Source organism: Dromiciops gliroides, chromosome X (genome assembly GCF_019393635.1).
Source record: "Dromiciops gliroides isolate mDroGli1 chromosome X, mDroGli1.pri, whole genome shotgun sequence".
NCBI lineage: Eukaryota > Metazoa > Chordata > Mammalia > Microbiotheria > Microbiotheriidae > Dromiciops > Dromiciops gliroides.
In genome coordinates, this window is record NC_057867.1 from 68,391,329 (window position 1) to 68,398,309 (window position 6,981).

Below are 6,981 nucleotides of genomic sequence, written 5' to 3' on the forward strand. Positions count from 1 at the left end.
GAGTATTTAAAGTCACTGTATCTGGGTTCCAGTCTGTCTCCTATTTAATTTACCCTACCTTTGTGATCTTGGACATATTAACTTCTCTGAAGCTCAGTTTCCCTAACTGTAAAATGATAAGGTGTTGGACTGGATGATCTTTAACACCTACTTCCAGCTTTGAATATATTTTGCCATGAACTGAAAGATTAAGTTACAGAAGTGAGGAAAAGATTTTAACTTGTTTTATCTTACAAATAATTACTTAAAATGTGTCATCCCACAATTTCTTTAAAAAACCCCAACAACCAGGCTCCCTACAAAGCAATAACCACTTGTCCTAGAAAGAAAAGTGGCTACTTGCAAGGCTATTTTAATTCTTTATTTCTTAAGGAAAAATAAATGGTTGTTTAGAACATGCATCCTGATTTCCAATTGTAATTCATTTTGGGAGATTAAATTTAGCAATGTGACATGACTTATAAGAAAATTAATACCCAGCAAAGCATGTTGAATAGCTTTGCAATCTATCCTGGTGATAAGCTGAAGTTTTTCAATATTTGATGTACTAAATAGTGCTGCCTTGTTTCATTGTAACAGTGGTAAAAAGAATGGGCAAATTCATGAATCTGGATATTAGTTATACTGTTACTGTATAAATACATTTTACTTTAAGTGAGATCTCTTTTCTTCACAGAATTACATATAGAAATTCATTTTTAGAAGTGATAGTGCTTTAGATCTACTAAGGTTTACACACAATATCTTATTTGATATAAAAACGTTGTGGGGGGGGTGGCTAGGTGGCACAGTGGGTAAAGCACCAGCCCTGGATTCAGGAGGACCTGAGTTCAAATCCGGCCTCAGACACTTGACTCTTACTAGCTGTGTGACCCTGGGCAAGTCACTCAACCCCCATTGCCCCGCACAAAACAAAACAAAACAAAACAAAAAAACCATTGTGGGGGCAGCTGGTGGCACAATGGATAAAGCACCAGCCCTGGATTCAGGAGGACCTGAGTTCAAATTCGGCCTCAGACACTTTACACTTACTAGCTGTGTGACCCTGGACAAGTCACTAAACCCTCATTGACCCACAAAAGAACACCCAGCAAAACAAAATGTTGTGAGGTATGTACTATAGATATTATCTTGGTTTTACAGATAAAGAAATTGAGACTCAGAAATGTTAAATGGCTTCTGTGTGCTCACACAGATACTAAATGTTGGAGGCAAGATTCACAGAATTTCAGAGTTGGAAGAAACCTCAGAAGCCATCTAGTTCTACCTGTACCTGAACAAGAAAAGCCTCTACCACATACCTAATAAGTGATTATCTGACCTTTGAAGATCTCTAGTGAGAAAGAACCTACTTCATAAGACAATCAGTTCTATTGGATGGTTCTATTTGGGGGGAAAGATTTTGCTTATATCAATACTATATCTACCCCTTTTGCAACTCTACTCACTGCCCTTAGAGTTCTGCCCTCTGGGACCAAGAAAACAGTGATAACCCTTCAAGTACTTGAAGATAGTTATCAGGTATTCTCCAAGTCTTCTCTTTTACAGGTTAAGCATCCCTAGCCCCTTCATCTGATTATCGCATGTATGATCTCTAGGCTTTTCCCTATATCAAGCTCCTTGTTCTTTCTGTTTTGTCACACTACATCCCTTGGTATCAGATGTAGCCACAATACCCTAATTCCTGAATTTGCTCATTGTTCTCAGCTCTAATTATCTGCCAGTGTTTGTGTCTTTAGTTGTATTGGCTATATAGCTTCGTCTTCACTTGTTAGACATCAAATCTAAATAGGATTTAAAACTAGAAGGGAAATTAGATATTATCTAGAAGAAATTGGGACCCAGAGAGATTAAGTGATTTGCCTCAGTAGTAAAGAGCAGAAATAGGACTCTACATCTAATGTATAATGTTGATTCCACTCTGATACACATGCACAGGGTCTGTGTCTGTGTCTCTCTCTCTCTCTGTCTGTCTCTGTCTCTGTCTGTCTGTCTCTCTCTCCCTCTCTCCCTCCTTCCCTCCGTCCCTCCCTTCCCCTTTGTCCCCTCTTTCTTTTTCTTCCTTCTTTGCCCCCCTTTCTGTCTCTTTCCCTTTCCTGTTCTTTCAAATTGTTTTAAACTTAGTTGAAATTATTTAGTGTACAAAGAGATAAAGACAAAATTTTATTGGGAGAAATTTGATTTCTGACTCAACTTTTTACTGCCTTTAGTTTGTTCTCACTAATTTCCTTTGCTGGGTAGATATTAACTGGGTATTGACCTCTAGGGATGTTAATAATAAATTTGTTGCCCAAATGTAAATATCGAATGTATCTCAATGAGTTTCCCTTTAGAACCAATAAATCTTAATCTATGAAACAGATCAATATCTGTACTAAAAGAATTATTCTAAAAATGCTGCTGGAAATTATAGCATAACTTTTTAAGTGTAGCAGTATTTTACTTTAGACAAAGATAAAATGAAATAAGAGATCCTAGGTAAACTAATTATCTAAATCTGATGAGCCTACCAGGAAGTAGATGATCCTACTCTTTGACAAGTTTATCACCAATGAAAAATATTTTTCATTGAGCATGGATACCACTGGTCAACAGTTCATCTATCTACATACTTCAGATATTTTTCAGACATTTTAAGTTTTTCTTTTTCATTACAAACTACCAACTTCAAGAAATCCATTCAAAGGCTCTTTGCTATTATCTGCATGAAATTCAAATCCCTTCAGCTCCATTATCCTTTTCTGGCTCTTTAAGGAACTGAAACCCTTCGGGTGAAGTCTTCCTGTAGGAGATTGGAGAGGTAGATTATTATCAGATAAAGGTTTGAAGGAAAATTTTATGAAACTTATAAAATACCAAGAGTTAGAATCAAAAGAGATGGTGAGTTATCTAAGTAATTTTCACACCAACATAAAATTTATGGCAGCCTTTTACAAATTAGTGGTCATGATTCATGTGGCTTAGTCTTAAAGAGCAGAACTTTGGAATGAGGTACAGCTGTGTTGATTTCTTAGCAAAATCTTTTCTACTCACATTATCACTATGCTGATCTTTCTTTTCTTTCTGTTAACTTCCTCTTACCACTTTGACACCATCCCCACAATGACCATATGGTACTTAATAATATTTCTAATATTATTGTCATATATTACTACTTAACTCATTGTATCTAACGTTTCATGTATATTTCTATACCATGAAAGCTCCTTAAAGGTAGGAATTGTGTCTTATACTTCTTTGTATCCCCAACAAAATCTAGAGGAATATCTTGTTTGTGTAGGTGTTTGATAAATATTTGTTGTTTGTTGTTGATTTGTTTGTTGCTGGTGGGGAAAACCCTTCTTTTATAGCCATATGACAATAGCCTTAAAGCATCTAGACAGTAAAACTAATTGCTCATTAAAATGACCCAATTCAGAATCCGAGATTTTTATGCCTTACTTTGTATAGACTTTTCCATTCTAATTCTCATTTCTTTCTGGGCCCATTTCTAGTTCACCCTGCCTGTATGCAACTGTTCCTTTTCTTATTCCTTTATCCATTTTTTTACCCCCATTCTCCCTGGTCTTCAGAAGGATTTCCTTTTTCTTAACCTTCAATTTTTCTGAGTCAAAGTGATAAACAATGCCTACAGGCCACTAATACCCACTGGTATTCCTTTTTTACTTCATTTCATATAGGAGTATTTCAAGTTCTGTTTAATTATACATAGCCAAACTACATGAACAGTGTTCAAGATACTGAAATATGATAATCTCACTTCTTATTGAACAACTATACAAATCCATTCTGTCTTTCATATTAAGCTGTACTTGAACATTCCTCTCTTTTTGATATATGGTATCTATTCTCCAAGGGTGAGTTTAAAAAAAGATGTTTTCTCCAGGGGTCCAGATGCAGAAAGCCTATGCTTTTTGTTTCATTTTATTTTAGACTTCAAAAATACACTTAGATTTTTAAAAATATTTTACCTCAAAATAAGTTTCTGGTTTTTAAATATGTATAACTTGTTTGGAATACATATAAGTCATATAAATATTTAATAATTCAAATTTATATGGTACTTTACAGTTTGCAAAGCATTTTCCCTACAATTCTATGATGTAGATAGGCTAAATATTATCCTTGTTTTACAAATAAGGAAACTGAAGATCAGTGAAATTAAGTGACTTGGCATACCTATTAAGTTGACAACAGATTGGCTTGACTTCAAGTGCATCTGTCTAGCATTTTATCCACTACTCCACGCTGCCCCTCCTGGCTGTGTACATCTTTGTAAATTATATATTTACCTTGTCTCATTTATTGAGTTGTAATCATCCTGAGTAGCAAAAACTGTTCTTCAGTCTTTAATATGGCATTTCCACAACATATCCTTTGAGTCAGTGGATTTGTTAAATAATTTACTTCATATATCACACTTGATCCTGTTCTCACATTCCCAATACTCTCAGTAATGTCATAGTTCTACAAAAATAGCTATAAATTAGCCACAGTACACTCAAATATAATTTTGGACAAAACCTTTACTTTTAATAGACAAGCTGAAGATATGTTTTTGGGTTGTCAACAAATAATTAAATGCTAACCATCTCACTACTATGGTTTTTTTTAGATTTTCAAATATTCTTTTGAGGGGCAAAAAAGTATAGAAGCTCATCCCCCCCAATTTTCTGGGTTTTTTTTTAAACTTTCAACTTATTTTATTTTGGGTTCATAATAAGTTGAATTTGACAAATTCAGTGAGTATTACACAAGTATTAGAGCACCTCTCTGTTCACATTCATTTGGATAATGTGTTACCTCCTTCATTAGATTGTAAGCTTCTCGAGTGGGACAGTTCAATGTTGCAGAGTCCTTTCTCATTTAATCTGTTTGCTCTGATATTGGTATGGAGTAAAATGTTCATTTAAAAAAAAAGAAATTAGTTACTGTCTGAGAGCACTAGCCATTCCAGCAACATCAGCCAAAGTACTGTAGCAACTAACTGGGGAGCATAGAATGTGAGGATAACATAAGTATGTGGAGAGTTTGAAGAGAAGATGACAGTTTTAAGAATTTAAATAATGCTAGGCCCATAAAGGTACAACATCCATAGAGATTGTGGGAAACCTATTGTTAATAACTTTAACTACTTTTCCCTTTATTTATGAAATATTGGTGGCCCGAATGTTATCTTGGGTTTCAAATTTTACTGTATAGAGAAGCCTGGCTGGTTCACCAATACACAATACTTAAGAAAATAAACTATTTCTTTAATCATTGTGTCCAAGGCCAACACTATATAATTTCTTAGCAATGATAAAACATAAAGCAGGTTAATATGTTTAAAATCCATAAAACAAATATATTTTTGAAATTAACATTCTGACTTGTATGAACAGTATTAGTCAAAAGTCCCAGAATATCTATTCTGGTGATTCAGTACTGAAAATTATATTCATCTAGGCCTCCAAGCAAAGGAGATTAACAAAATTCCCTGGGATAATCAATTAACAAGTTAGCATATCAGTACACAAAGTCCTATGATTAGAAATTATTTTCATATTTTAGTTTTAGTCTTCCCTGCGTGAAAGTAGCAACCTGTGCCTAGCCTTTTAGTAGGTTATAAATGTTTATAAACTTCATTTCCTGTGAAGGAAATGAATAGAAATGATTCCTGGAAATATACTAGTGAAAAATACTATATAAGCATGAATACGACTAGAAGGTTATCCTCTTCCTTTTTGGGTAAAATATATGGGAAATATGCTAATATAGTTAGGATTATCCTGCTAAATGTCTAGTCCATGGATCATAGATTTACTAAAACATAAAATAAACCTCATCATTTTGTGTTTTACTAAAAAGACTACAGAGGATGACCACGAGTGCAGAAAGCATATTATATGCATTAGAGAATTACTTAAGTACACATTGGTTAAGTATGGCTTAAAATATTGACGTAACCTTTTCTTTCAGGTTTGTCCATTGGCAAGAGTTATTGTAACATTAACTGTAATTTCTTTTCTTTTTCCTTTATTCTTCTCCCTAAACACCTGTGACTTATTTTTTCATGGTCTCTGGGCACATTAAACTACCTCTCATTTTATTTTCCTCTAGTTGAACAACTACAGGCAAATAAAGGAGGTTCAGGAATCAAATGAAAGTATTTAATATCAAGATAATATATGGATTTCATTCAGTCAGTTCCACTTAATGAGCTATTAAGATTACTGACTTTCAAAGACAGTATTTTTTAAATTGCCATTAATAATGGAAAAGTATATGCCCCTTTGTGTATGGGTTCAAGTGATAAAAAGGTGTTTTTTTAAGAAATTAAAGGAGGCAGAAATGGGAATGATGAAAGATACCACCGAATTACCAAAACCTGCAATCTTTTAATTAGAAGTTTTCCCATTTTCTTAAGGGAATAGTAGTTTCTTTCTTTTTCAGCAAGTGCTGGGGAGCTTTATTGTAGCTCTCCCTATTCTACCTGTAGTCAGTTGGTTGGTTAATATAATGTGCATTAGGAACTAATTTATTATAAGAATCCCCACCCCCCTCAGCTAGACCACTTTCTCTTTTGGAAAGTGGCAGTAGATCCCACTAGGGGAACACTGAGATATGAATTTTGCCAGCTAACTCAGGAAATGCCTAGGGTCTCCATGAAAAAGGATGGCATTTTTGTTTTGTTTAGAACAAACCCAAACCCCCAACCGCCAAAATATTTACTGGTTTGGGGAAAACTATTGACCAAACATAAAGTTGAACTTGCTTTTATATTCACTATCAAGAGATGTAAGGGAGAGAAGTTATTTTGGGGATGGGGTGGGTGAGTGGTGTATATATAGGGATGGGATAGTTTTTTGTTATGGGAAGTATATAAATGTTGCATTAACCAACGGAAAAAAGTGAACAGCTAAAGAGAAACCTGAAAAAAGGAGATCTATCCCTGGGCAAGAGGCACAGGGAGACTTGTTACCCTTTGGCCTACCCCTT